A 14919-nucleotide genomic window follows, 5' to 3' on the forward strand; every position below is an offset into this window, starting at 1 on the left:
GATGCTGTAGTTGTTCTGAGTTAACATCAAAGGCATCAGGGTATTGGCCACATATTGTTCCGACAGATGCTCCTCAGCAGTGGGTACCAGTGTTGTCTTGGCTAGTTTGGAGCTATCAGGATTATCCTTGGACGTTCTTCCTTGATTTTTAGTAATACCTTGTGTATCAAGGGAAGAGGTGGGAATGCATATGCTGTTAGGCCTTTCCAGCTGAAGGAGAGCGAATCCACTTTCCATGCTAGTGGGTGGAATGTCCTTGTGCAGAATTTTTTGAGCTTGTGATTGGTAGATGATGCAAATAGATCTATCTGAGGCATTCCCCATTTCTTTGAGATGGTCTTGAAGATGTCCGGTGCAGCTTCCATTCGTGGGCATCCGATGTGGTTCTGCTTAATATGTCTGCTAGAGTATTCTCTTTTCCCGGTACAAATATTGCCTGTAACTGAATGTTGTAGCTGAGTGCCAGGGTCCACAGCTCCAAAGTCATTCTGCATAGGGGGTATGAATGAGTGCCTCCCTGTTTGTTGATGTACCACATGACTGTGGTGTTGTCTGTCCTTATCATCAACTGGCCCTCTTTGAGAAATGGTCTGAACTTTTGGATTGCCAGTTTTACTGCCAGCATTTCTTTTAGGTTGATGTGCAGGTGAAGTTGATCCTGTGTCCACAATCCTTGCACGCATTTGTCCAGCATGTGGGCCCCCATCCTAGGTCTGAAGCGCCTGTTGTGATGGTCTGGCTTGCTTGACATCTGCGAAAGGGTAGCCCTGGGTTTGACTGGCATGCCTGAGCCCACCATAGGAACTCCTGTTTTAAGCATGGAATTAGTGGGATTTCTGTTTCTAGGCTGTGTCTGTGTTGGGACCATAAATTCTTTAGGTACCACTGTAGTTTTCTCATATGTAGTCTGGCAAGTGGAACCAAGATTATGCATGATGCCATGAAGCCCAAGGCCTGCAGTACTTTTCTTGCTGTTAACTTGTTCAGTTTTGTTAGTGCCAAGAAGTAAAGAGGGAGTTCTTTTGTTTTTCTGTAGTTAGGAATGCCATCTGTTTTACTGTGTCCAATTCGCCCAAGAATGTCCTTGTTTGGGATGGTATCAGCCTTGACTTTTGTAGATTGACTGTGTATCCCAGTGCTTGCAGCAAGTAAATGACCCTTTGTAAATCTGTTGTCAGCTTGCTTTTGTTGTCCCCTTGTAGCAGGCAGTCGTCTAGGTATGGGTAAATTTGAATTCCCTGTAGTCTGCAATGGGCGATTACTGATGCCAGGCATTTTGTGAATACTCTGGGCAGTAGATAAGCCAAAGGGCAATGCTGAGAATTGATAGTGCTCTGATCCTGCAAGAAATCTGAGGTATCTTCTGCAGATTGGTCGAATGGGACGTGCAGGTATGCCTCCTTGAGATCTAGAGTTACCAGCCAACACTCCTTGCCCAGCATGGGAAGAAGTTGCTGTAGGGTCAGCATTTTGAATTTTGGGACAATGATGTATGTATTTAAGGCGGACAGGTCGAGAATTGGTCTCCAACTTTTTTCCTTTCTTGGAACTAGGAATAGCCTGGAGTAGAACCCCTTTCCTTGCTCTGCTGTTGGCACTCTTTCCACAGCTCTCATGTTTGCTAACTGCATTATCTGTTGTAGAGCCTCTGTTTTTTGATTTGGAGGTAGATTTGGCATTCCTCTTTTGACTGGTAAAGTGTGGAAGTGGAACCAGTAACCTTGATCTATGGTTTGTAAAATCCACTTGTCTTTTGTTATATAGTGCCAGTTCTTTGAAAATAAGGTTAATTTTCCGCCTAGAGGAGCTGCTATTTGTTCCCTGGCAGGCGGATTTAGGGTTAAGTCACTGTGGTTGAGTTGATGTAGTGGCAGAGGTTGTGTCTGTGCCTCTGTTGTTACCTTGCCACTGTCGTCCTCTGTAGGCACCTCCCTGGATTGGTTTCTGCCTCTGGAACGCCTATTCCTGCCCCTTTGAGATCTTGTGGAGTCAGGAAAGGACCAATTTTGGCAGGCCAGTTCCTGCTAAACCTTGGGGTTGAACCTGCAAGAAATCTTTAACCGCTTGAACAGATTTTGCCTTTTCTTCCATTTTCTTCATAACCTGCTGGGCAGGTGTACCAAACAAACTTGTCTTATCCATAGGAGCATCTAGCAACTTAGCTTTAACATGATCCGGTAAAGCTTGCTCCTTTAGCCATGCATGCCTTCTTATCACTGTGCCAGTCATGGCTGATCTAAATGAAGCCTCCAGTGCATCATAACCACATTTTAAGGAATGGTTACTAACCTGTTGTATGTTATTTACCATTTCTAATACATATTTCTTATCAAGAGATTCATCAGTGGTTAGCTTTTTAGTTAACTGATCAAGCATAAACTCTTGGTATTGTATCATGTGAAACTGACAATTTAAAGCTCTAGCTGAGAGAGTAGCTGAAGTGTAGACCTTTTTGCCCCATCTGTCTAATGACCTTGCTTCCCTTTCTGAAGGAATAGGGTTTTTTGCTATGGTCGCGGCTACTGCCTTGGGACCCTGGGATATAGTTTCGGGGTCTGCAAGTGGGGCCTTGTAAAGGTGGTGATGAGTGTCTGGCACCCTGTAAAATCTGTCTGGTTTGGCAGGGGCTGGAGGTAAAGAATCTGGTGCGGAGCAGACATCATTGAAAGCATCATCCACCACAGAGAGAACAGGAGGTATAGCTAAGGGCCTGTGCTGTGGAAGGTGCAGAAAGGTCCTAAGTCTTTTCTGGAGTCTGAAAAATCCTGTTGCTGCCATTGGAACTGCTCTCGCATGGCATGTAAGGTTTCCCCAAAGGAGAATTCTTCTGGTGGGGAAGCAGCTGGAATGGATTCTTCAGCATCAGAGTCTTCAAAATTGGAGAAAGGAGCCTCTGGCTGATCAGTTATGTCTGATTCATCGGCAGACTCATCAGAGGACACTGGCTCAGGGCTCTGCCCTAGGTCTCTTCTCTGGGGCTGCGAGGCCCTGTCTGGGTGAGATTGAGATCCTCTAATTAATGAAATTAAATCTTCTGCCAGAGTAAGCATTTGAGAACTAGAGGAGGGCCTGGTTGTAGGGGGTTTAACAGGCACTGTTTTAGTAGTCTTTGCTGCTTTAGCCCTGGCGAAGGCCTTAATGGACATGGCTGCTGGAGGCCTAGCAGCACCACGTGCTGGGGTAGAGACATCCAAGGGAATGGTGTCTGATAAGTCAGTGGCAACCACCGTAGTGGATAAAATTTCTGAGGCCGCTGCAAGAGTGGTAGCAGTGGCCTCAGTTGTAGAGATAGATTCAACTGTACTTTGATCAGTTTTCTCCGTTTCGCCGAAACTGAGACACTCGCGTTTGCTTAACCATGGTTTCGCTGAAACCGCGACCGCGAGTGTCGGTCTTTATCTTTGCGTTTTTGGCAGATTGGGTAGTCGGAGGATCCGACGGCATAATGTACGCAAAATCAGAACCGAAAACTGTTCAGCAAACTCCGACCGACGCCTAAGCGCTCGTCGGTTGAACGGCACAGGCCGAACAGGCTGCTACGCCGTGGGCTGGGCCTAAACAAGGCAGACAATAAGAGTGGAAATCTTTATGATGTATTTGTTTCCCACAGGTTAAACAATTATTAACTTTTTCTGACATCGGCTGAGGCAAGAAAGAGTCCCCAACGGGGTACTTAGCTTTAGAAGTCTTCAAAGTAGTATTCGGTAGAAGTAATCTCTGGATCCGACCGACCGGCACTTGCGAACAGCTTCTGCTTCGGGCGCCACGCGGCAAGAAAGACTGAGGAAAATGGCGTCGGCTGATGCCTTTATACCCGAAGACCAACAGAGATGACGTCGGGTGAAGTGCGACATCAGCCGAAGCCGGACCCGGACTTTGGAATCCGGCCGACTGAAGGGCTGCCTGACGACAGGACAACCCAGTTGTTATGACTGCAGATGCATCCATGAAGGACATCCACAGTATCACATATTCACTCGAGTCACTGAACACCAGGTACTAACATACTTCTATCATAGACCATGTGGGTGTAAATGAGACATAACCACTCTCTTTGACTGTGTCTCTTACACAAGTATGTGCCTTGCACTAAGCAGTATCATACCTTTAACAGGAATGATGCAACACTATGAACATAAAATGACTGATTTTAAAAACTGGCCTTGTTTCTGGTGTCACGTCAGGCGAAACCAATATCTGTGTCAGCATGGGAAGACAAGGTCAAAAGACCACATTGGTTTGCCATGGAAGGGCTGCATCTGTCCTCCTTAGGCTTTCAGATATTGACTAAAACTTTATCCACCGCCTTACAGCCTTTTTAGGTAATGCCAAAAAGACAAAACTACCAACACAGTGAAAAAGTCTAAAAGTAACCTTAAGGTGTTACTACTCAATGCTAGGAGACTAAACAAAAACCTCTACATCCTTAAAGCCCTCCTCACTCTGGAGAATACAGACATATGTGCTGTGGCTGAGACTTGTTTTGAAGCCACGGACAGTACACTGCAAGTCCACGGCTACAGTGCTTTCTACACATTTAGATATACAACAACACATATTGGGACCAAAGATGGAGGTATCTCGATCTATATTAGCAAAAAGTATACCTTCAGGTTGGTTAAACACATACCATTGAGCTCATCCACATGATGTGTCACCATAGATAATGTGTCTCTCATCTCATGGCTAGCTAAAGGTCACCATCTATGCCCATAGAGTCTCATGACTCTTACCTAAATCTACTAGAGGTGCTCACCATTAACTAAACACCCTATTCATGGCTAACTTTAACTTCTCCTCATTAGACTGGAAGTGTACACTGTCCCATACTCACAGGAACAATGCTTCCTGAACTTTATTAACACAATCACCCTGAAACAGATAGCAGTGGCTTTCTAGAAGCAATGCTTTAGGTGGTGTCATTTCAAAAAAGATGTCAGTGAAAGTGGTAACTGGGGGCACATTCGATTTAGGGTCCTGTCTTTGTTATTCAAGGAAAAAATTCACAACAAAACATGACTGTCCCAAATACCGTACATTTTAAGTTGCATGTGACCATGTGACAGATGGTGCAATATAATTCTGCATTCATGCTAATGAACTCTTGCACAAGTCAGGTACCCTGCACAGTATTTTGACCACATCCAATAGAATACGGACAAGAAAGCACTTTAATGGAAGACTTTGAAGATGGCAGTACATTGATCAACAAATAACTTTACCTCTCAAGTGTGAAAAAAAATAAACTGATAAAGATCAGGAATTCTGCCTGCTTTAGTCCAATTCAGTTACTGGCTAGCAAGTACACTTCCCGAATGCCAGCAAAGAAAAAAAAAAGAGAGCCTGAAAGAAACTCAACTACAAAAGGTGACAAGAAAAGCACTGACTGTGAAGAATCCAGCAGCAGATCAGCAAAAAGCACTTGAAGCTCTAACAATGGCACAAGAGATATTTTCCAGTGCTTTAAAAAAATAAGTCAAATGTGCTTAGAGTTGATAAAAATAAATAAAACATTGAAGGATTATATCAACTCAAATAACAAAAGGTTGGGAAAATTGAAGAAGCTTTAAACAGCTATTCAGATGAACTAATAAAACTGCAAAAATCAGTGGTGGAATGAAGAAAAGGCTGGCTGTGTATAAGACTTCTCAAAAAGAGATGTTCCAAATAAATGGCAGAAATAGAGGTCAGAGCATGCAGAGAAAACCTGAGATTTTCTGATGTACCAGAGAAACTGCAAGGAACAGACTATTAATTTTATTAAAGCACAAATAAGTAACTGGAATGGTATTCCACAGGATGATTTGTTCAATGAAAGGGCACATTGTGTGAATGCTCCAAACCTGGCCCCAAGAAAGCAGCCAAGACCTGAAATACCAGCTGAAACAGCTGATCCTGACCAAACTGTGATAGAAGAGCAAAGTATTAAAAATTGAAGATAGCAGAGTGTTTGTAGAAAATTATTATTCACTGTACACTAGGCAGAAGAGAAGCAAATTTATCCCAACAATCAGGGAATGCTGAAAGGCAGAGGTGTGAGATTCAAGCTGCTGTATCCAGCTGTCTTCAGTATATCTTTTCCTGGAGGATCAAATTAATTCTTTAACACAGAACAGGGTAAGAGCGAAATAAGAACGTTCATCCACCAAGGGGTAAAGGCATCAAACGAAATGGGACTTTGCTTCTCATTCTTTTCATAGCAAGGTTCATAGAGAGACTTTTCAGTGAATGTTCCAAAGGAGAATGCTTGAGAGACAGGAAAAAAAGCACAGAAGTTGACTAGAAGAATCGGGATTTCCTTGGACTTGAACAGGAGTCTGGGGTTGAGAGAAGAACACTGAAACTAGTGAATAAATGTGAAACTATAAAGCATCAATCACATTTGTGAAATATGGCTTTACAAGAAAAAGTGGCTGAGAAAGACTGGATTTTTGCTGACTTTGTTAGACTTACTGGGGACTGACGGACATATTCTCCACTACAAGTCAATACAGTCTGGAAGGACACTAAAAGGAAGAAAAAGGAGATAGATGGAAAAAGTAACCAAGTAAAAAAATGTTGTTCTGAACAGCATTTGTAGAAAATATTTTATGATGTAAATTGTATCTTATATTCTAAAGAATATTCAGTGATTGTTGTATGCAATAAAGATACTAAAGTAAATGGGTGCTTTTTTATTTGTCTTTTTTAGTTTTATGAAATGTATGCATTACAATGTAAAACAGTAGAGAGAGAGACAGAGACTGGGCAAAAGCATGTTTAAATCAACGGCTTGTAATCATGGGCTCTTTGGGTGGGGGGGGGTGAGGCATAAAGGTGCAATGATTACAATACATGTAGAATGGAAACATTTTCTTTCACTTTTACATAGGTGAATGTCTAGATTAATGCCCTTGGCTTACTTTAATGACATTTTTTGTAAATGCAAGAGGGTTTTTAAAAAATAAGACCACAGTGTAATAGTTTTCTTTAAGCAAAGAAATGTTCAGTGCCAGTTGAGAAATCTGGAACTGACGGCAGCTCTACATTTTGTATTTGTGTTTCCATGTAAACTGACAATGTGAAGGCAATAAATCAAGAGGTCTGTACATAGTTTACTGAGAGAAATATAAAATTAAAATGTACACGGGGAAAGCTGTTCAGTAAAAAAAAATGTTTGAAATTATTGGAACTGAATAAGAGAGAGCAGATTTTCTGGTAACTAAATACTTTAATGCACTTACTAGAACAGTGTATAATTGAGTTTTATTTAAAGATGGCCAGTACACTTTTTCCTAAGGCTAAAATTAATGTTTTCAGAAAACCTACAAGTTGTTTTTCACATCTGGGAAGGGAATGAACAGATGGCAATTAGGACCACATTCTGTAACATGAATCTTGGCATGGATGACCTTAATTTTAGGTTAAGTTTTGCCTATGTGTGCATCTGTCAATTTGGGACAACTGTTCATTTCAGGAGTGTTAACCTTCATTATTTGAAGATGTAGAGAGTTTTGTGTGTTTAAGCTAACAGGTTACACAGACATTTTGGGGTGTCTATGTTTTTGTGCATTTTCTTTTAGTGTTTTCATTAAATCAAAAAGTTTTGTGATATGTGACATAGGTTCAAATGGAGTTAAGAAATAACTGTATAAAGGCTCATTCTATCAAACATTAGTGTATCATTAGTGTAACACACAGAAATTGGAAATAGACATTTAAAAAATCTGTTATGTATTATAGGTGAAAATAATATCTTTTTATCATAATGTCTACACTAAACATGCTATTTTGGAACATGAATGGCCTCACTAGTATAGACAAAAAGGAAGGAGTACTGAATTATATCAAGAAATGCAGAGTGCAAAAAGCAATGCTACAGGAGACACACTTGAAAAAAATGAGCATGTGAATTTGATAAAGAAAGGATTTCAGGAGGGTTATGCAGCAAAGTATTACGGACAAAGGAAAAGGGGTGCACTTATACTAATTGCTAGTGGAGCTCCAATAGCGATAGAAGAGGGGAAAAAAGAAAGCAGCAGTAGATTTAAGGGGCAACTAGCAAGGGAGGACGATTATGCTGACATCTTTATATTCCACCTAAAGCTGCTATTATGAAGCTTAAAAATTATTAGGGAGAAATAATCAGCTTTCAGCAGGGAATATTACTTATAGATGGGGACTGGAACTTGATTTCCAATAGTGAGGCTGTATCTGGGGGACTTAGAAGGGAAATATAACAAGAGAGTGTGGATTTCTAAAGGAATTTAGGAAAACATTTTGTATGGAAAAAGTGAATTCAGTAGTAGGAACTCAGAGAAAATGTACATCGTACTCCCCAATGTACAATAACTGGGCTAGACAAAACAGAAGTTACAGTTCACAGGAACAGGTTCATTTAATGGAAAGCTTTGACACCCATCCAATAACTATTTCAGATCATGTGTCATTAACAAGATAAAAATGCAAGGTAATGAGGTACAAATGAAACATTGGCACTTCCCCCACCTACTTGTTAAAAAGAGAAGACAGTGGAAATTATTTGAGAGTTATTGGGGAAGACAAAAATTTCTTCAGAAGTTATAGTTAGTGAGAGGATAAAATGAAACTGTAGTTTAAAAACAGGGAAGAAATAAAATAAACATGCTTGAGAAGCAACAGGAATTGTTTAGATGGGCTGATAATGGTTAAAGTATTGCAGAGGGGACTCTCACAGAACAAGAAGATGGACAAATTACTGAGTGCTAAAAAGAAAATAAGAGAGTATTGCGATAATATGAATTAGTTTAGAAATACTGCTGTTAAGCAACATTTTTTTGACAGTACTTCTAGAACATAAACACTTTTTGCACAATGACTTAGGGAACAGAAAATAGAAAGGGCTGTTTCCAAATTTAGGGAGCCTATAACAAGAAAAAATAACTAGAGATCCCTATAGAAGTATTAAAGATATTTTGGAACTTTTATGAAAATGTGTAAATAGCAGAGAAATGTGGAAATCAAGAAAGATCATAAATGAAAACCGTTATGGCAGACTTAGGTATGCCAAGGTTAGAGATGGGTGAGGCTCAACAGTTAACAGTTAAGACGGGGGAGATTAGATAAAAATGGTGATGCATAATCAATCCACAGGAAAATCTCCAGGAATAGATGGTATTCCTGTGGAAGTTTGGAAGCTAGGAGCGAAGAAAATAACAAAGATAAGGAAGATTTTGTTTAACAGTGATTTAAAAGGAGGGAAAGCATGAAAATCCTGGAAGAAAGCTGTGGTGGTTGTAATACCCAAAGATGGCAAAGATCTATCAGACCCAGCTTCTTATAGACCCATTTCAATTTTAAATTATGATTAAAAACTGTTTATGTTTATAATAGCTAAAATGGTGAAGGTGTTGCCAAAATTGCTAGACATGGATCAATATGGTTTTGTGTGTGTGTGTGTGGGGGGGGGGGGGGGGGGCAAACATATGACAACATTAATAGAACAATGATGATCTAGAGGTAAGCGGAGTGTATGAAAATAGTGCTGTTGTTGGTAGGTCTTGATGCAGAGAAAGCTGGGGTTTTATGAGCAGGGCAATGGAAGAAATTTTATTCCCTGATACAATAATAAGGTTAATTAGGGGTATATATGAGGGACCAGAGGCAAAAATTACAGTGGAAAGTTCCTTTCTGACAAGTTGTCTGAACAATGTAATGAAGCCGGCATGTCTTTTTCCCCTTTATTATTTACATTATATTTAGAGCAACTGGCAAGGAAAACAAGGGACTCAGGAATTCAAGGATACAACTGGTACGGCAATCAAGAAAAGTTGGCTTTACTTGCAGATGATATTATTTTATACCTGATAAAACCAGAAAAGGCCATTTCAGTGTTGGATCACTCTGAGACAGTTTAGAATCTTTTCAGGATGCAAAATTAACAAAGGCAAAGTAAAAGCTAGAGCTGTAAACTATGTACTCACGCACAAATTAGTTCAGCAATACCCATATTTATGGAGACGTGATAAAATGAAGTATTTAGGATTATGGGTTAAAAAGAATTCTATTATGACTAAGAATATGTGGGAAGAGATTAAACAAAAAATAATACAAAAACGGAGAAACTAGAAGCACTTGTTTATGGATATGGCTAGCAAGACACAAGCAGTGAAAATGTTTTAAGTCTCTTTAGTTTTATTTACAGATCAGGCATGTTTCTATCAATCAGAGAAGTTGTGGACAGTAATTAATAAAGACTTCAAGGATTTTATTCTGGGAGGGGAAGAGTGCAACTGTCAAGTGGGATAAATTGTTCCTTCCAACAGAACAAGGTGGTTTAGGATTACCTGATCTGAATGGATATTTTAGAGCTGTACAGTTAAGGCTCATATACATAACAAAAGCAGAAAAAGTACAGTTTTGTACCTACCATAAATGTAGATGTTCGAGGATCCACATTGCTGCAGTCCTAACTATTGGGTAGTCCGCTGTGTCCATGGCCCGAATACCAAAGATATGGACGCATTAGACTGACGCGTAGTAGGACTGATCTACTAATGGGGTACTACCGCACATGACCTTCATATCCTCAGTCTTTTCAGTCCCCAGATGTCTTGAGAAGATAAGGGAAAAACCAAGAAAAAAAAAAAACCAAAACTCCCAAAAAACCTGCACCAAAAATATATATACAATATATACACAAAACAACACAACAACCTAACCTCACTCACACACCACCCCAGGGGATCGGGGAAGGAGGGGAGAGATAAATTGATTGCAGCAATGTGGATCCTTATGGTGGTTACATTCTTCATTTAGTCATGTTGCTGTACTAACTATTGGGTGGAACATTGCAGCAGAGGGTAAGGGCAGAACTCAAAGGTAAGGTAAGGAGGCTGGCATATCATAGGAAATAGGAACCGACAAAAAGTGCTCGCCCTAATAAAAAAGGCAAAGCCAGCCCTAGACTGAGAGGTAGAGAGAGTAGATAATGAATTAGGGCACCAGCCTCCAAGTAGTCCACTTAGTCCAAATATCCTTAGAAAATACCCCCAGCCAAATGCCAGATTAGGCCTGGAATGGAAGTGACGAGGCCTAGCAGCTGGGGAATCTCCTGCCCCATGGGACAAACAAAAGTAATGCAACAACCAATGTTCCTGACATAGTTTGTTTTAGAAATAGTTTGTTTGCTTGAACTCAAAGCAAAAGAAACAAACAACTGCTGAGACTGCCTAAAAATCTTAGTCCCTGCTCAAATAATACGCAAATAATAATAGTACATCTAAAGTGTGCAATCTTCCTTTCTTTTTTTTTGGGATCTGCATAAAGTGGGGCAAATGAATAAGGCAAATTAAGCCACACTAGAAACCACACTAAAGCATAAAACCTTTTTAGTAAACGAGAAAGATACTCCTATGAAGATACCCTAAAAGGCCCCAAAATCAAAAGGCTCCACTGCAGAAAGGCCCTTCAACAAAAATGGCCTTCTTGCAAGCAGTCTGGCCAACAAAAGCAGTAAGTTCAGACCAGCAGCAGCTACAGAAGCAAAAGGTTCAAGAGTAAAACCTGTAGACACATCCCAGAGAACACAAAAAGGAGTAGAAGCTAAGGAGGGGAAGCTCTTTCTTTTTGGGTCTCTAAGAACAAAGAAAACAAAATGGATGGAAACAACAGGGGTCAGCAAATATAGTGAGCCATAGTGAGCTCTTGAAATGAAGACATGAAGAAAGACAAAACAGAGAGAAGAAATCAGGTGTCCAGTAACTCAGTAAGATATTGAAGAGGCACACCCACTCAAAAATTTAAACTCAAACAAATTGCTGCAATCTTCCAAAAAAATAAAACATATCTCTCTTTCTGTACTCTTTCCTTCTTTCCATAAGGTCATGAGAAACTTGTTGAGGAAGCTGAGACCTTGCTGAAGCCGAGACCTGCCAATAAGGCAGGCACACAGATGCAGGATGTAGTGCTGACAGAGAGCAGAGGTGACCATCCTCTGAGACAACAGGTGTGGAATCAACAAAGGGCCATGGAGGCTAATCTTACCAGACTCCTCAGTAATGGGTACCAGTGCTGCTCTAGGCCAATCTGGCCTTGCCGTAAGCCCATCCTGGCTTGTATTTCGACCTGTTAGAAGAGGAAGAGGAAGAAGAGGTGGAACATGGGAAAGAAATACACACGAAGAAAAGAGCATCCACTTTGAAACTTTTTCCTGAAAATCCCTTAATCCAAAACTTTGGAAGCTGCGGCAATGGTTTAGCGCAGCTGGTGGTTTAGTGGAGAAGTTTAACAGAAACATGTCTGATCAATGTTTGACATACATCCAGTTTGAACTGTGGGAAGAGCATGTTTCCATCCATTATCCACCATGCTATTCTCGCTTAATACCCGTGCTATGAGTTCCTGAAGAGTTGCACGCACCTGGCCGCAAGAGTCCTGACTGAACTGTTGCAGACTGAGCGGTAAATCATTGTTTTCCCTTGTTTGTGGTGTGAATGTGTTCTCCTTGTTGTTTGATGTACTACATGATGTACCTGGAAGAAGTGTTAGAATCAACACCTGCCCTGAAGAAGTAACTCCCTTGAAAGCAATTGCACGCAAATGTATGTGCTACTGTCTCTTTGGCCCTCATGTCTGTATGTTATAGTTCGGCAGTTTACTTGGCTTCCATCCACTTCCATTTATCCACTTTCTCTCAAGATGAGAGCAAGGGTCGTGTCGTTAGAAGTCTGTCCTTTAGGTAGGTCGGGTGAGCCCAAGTCAAAGGTTCCTTTTGATACATTCTACATTTACCCACAAAAATCCAAATCCTGGCAGTTTTATGTCCACAGACTTGTGACTACAGTAACCAGTTGGCAGTGCTGGTAGTTTGCATTGTTGAGATGATATGTTGTAGCTTCCTCATATGCAGTACTTGCCTGCTAAGCCTGCAGATAGTCTCGATGCCAAGGTTTCTGAAGGTGAAGAGGACTGAAGTCAGTCACAGTCCGACTGAAGAGATAGATGATGGAGCTAAGAAAGATTCTTTTGTTTGTCCGTCTGTCTTCTGTTGCTGTATTCAGTCTCACACCCAGAAAGCACATGTCTTGAGAGGGTACTAGACTCTGCTTATTTCGCTCACAGATGCTCCAGAAGATCCCTGACTGCTATAGCATATTCCAGATGCTGTCAGCTGAAGTCGCCAGAATAAGGGATTCAGTGCAGTCGCCCAAGTAAGGTATGATTCCAGAAGGCCTGAACTTACTTGAAGCTAGCACTGAGCTAGCTTCTTACTGAGTGAGAACTGTAGATAAGAATTCCCAGCCTGATGAGAACTGATCTTCCTGCCAGAGACTCTTCCTGCAGATACTTCCTGCAACTTAGTCTATTTGAGTTACCTTAGTAGCTTCCCTCTTTGAAGCTCCTTTGCCTCAGCCAGTGATCTTTACCACATAGAGGTAACTGCTGAATAAAATCTTCAACATTTTAAGCTTGGAGGAGAGAGGATAAGTGCTGGGTTCTCTAGGTAAATCCATAAACTTGCGAGCCACAAACCTCTGCTTTGGCCCGCCTGGGCCAGGCGAGAATAAAATCCTAGGCCCCTCTTCCCTATTTGCACTGACTGAATGGCCTTCCTAAGAGTTCAACAGAGAAGAGGAATGTGAGGAAATGTTCTTGAAGATTTGAAGGTCTGGTGATGTTGAAAAATGAGGCAAGTGGCCAATATAGGACCTGTAACCGTGTAGAAAAATATTGAAAACTCCACAGAACTTGGGTAGAAAAAGCCCCTGCCCTAGCAGAAAGCTGCCACCTTCCTTCCTGTGCCTACAGCTGAGGCCAGAACGTGACTGGCAGCGCCTGAACAAGGACTGGACCCTGCTTAGGCTCAGGAAGGATGAGCAGATCCACTCAAGTGAGAGCTGGCCAACTCCCCTGTCTGTGGCAGGTGCTAAAATGCCTTGACCGCCCCTACCACCACTGATCCCTTCCCTACTCAATTTCTACTAATCATCTCGGAGGCTGTCCATCATGTAACTGGCCAGTGCAACTAAACTTTAGCCAATTGCCTGCAAAGCCTTAGGCTGTGCCTCCAATAGACTTCAATCTGTTCCATAACCTTAACAAAAACCATCATTTGGAGCTAAAACAACACAACATCACTAAAAAACCAACAATCCTAAAATCCTGTCTTCGAATTAAAACAATAAATTTCTCAGCCACCTGAGGTGCAATGCTACGCAGAGCAACCACCCAGCATTGCCACTGCGAGGGCCTGCACAGCACAAAACCACACTGCAAGCGAATTCATACCCACCTGTTCACAGAGCATGAACTTTACAACCTTTACCTTCTCAAGACCTTCACAGCTTAGAAAGCATCCACCAAGATTTGTGCTGTGAAAGAAGATAATTTTCTTCACATTTTTCATGTGAAAGGGACAATTCAACGCCATGTTTATCAAAGTGGAGTCCTACTACACAGCTAAAGGAAGCTCCAAAGTATATCAGGAGAGACAGTTTCTGGTCCAAAAGCCCCTTCTAGGCCTTCACACCTTTGAGGCCCCCTTTCTAAGTTTCCTTAACTGCCTTAGACTCTTAAAAATGACCTATTCAACCCTTCAGGCTTAGGACTTTTTACCTATCCGAATTAATGCAAAACAGAGGCAAAGAATCACTCCACCTGCAGATCTCTGCAAACAATTCCCTAGGCTCTTCCTGGAAGGAGAGAAATCTTCCCACCCTATGCTGGGTAAAAAGAGTGTATTCCTGGCATTTGAAAAAATCCCCCTCATGGAATGCAGAGCCTATGAAAAAGAAAATCATGGAATGCAGAAGAATAAGGGAGGAAATGCAGTAAAGGAGAGCAGAGGAGCAGAATCATCTCCATCAGAATGCTCAAGACTCAAGTACCCAGTAAGCCTTCCAAACCTCTAGACTCCAAGGGTTCCACCAAAGGCCTCCTTCACATCCATAGTTCCACCAA

General features: G+C 41.4%; 1 protein-coding gene across 1 annotated transcript in view; it reads right to left on the minus strand.

Annotated features, from left to right (window-relative positions):
- Positions 1–14919, minus strand: part of LOC122797753 (trafficking protein particle complex subunit 9-like) — a 3992710-nt gene that overhangs the window by 87207 nt on the left and 3890584 nt on the right. The window lies entirely within an intron of this gene.

The sequence above is a fragment of the Protopterus annectens genome, chromosome 3.part1, assembly GCF_019279795.1.
Source record: "Protopterus annectens isolate FY-2018-M chromosome 3.part1, PAN1.0, whole genome shotgun sequence".
NCBI classification, from domain to species: domain Eukaryota; kingdom Metazoa; phylum Chordata; order Ceratodontiformes; family Protopteridae; genus Protopterus; species Protopterus annectens.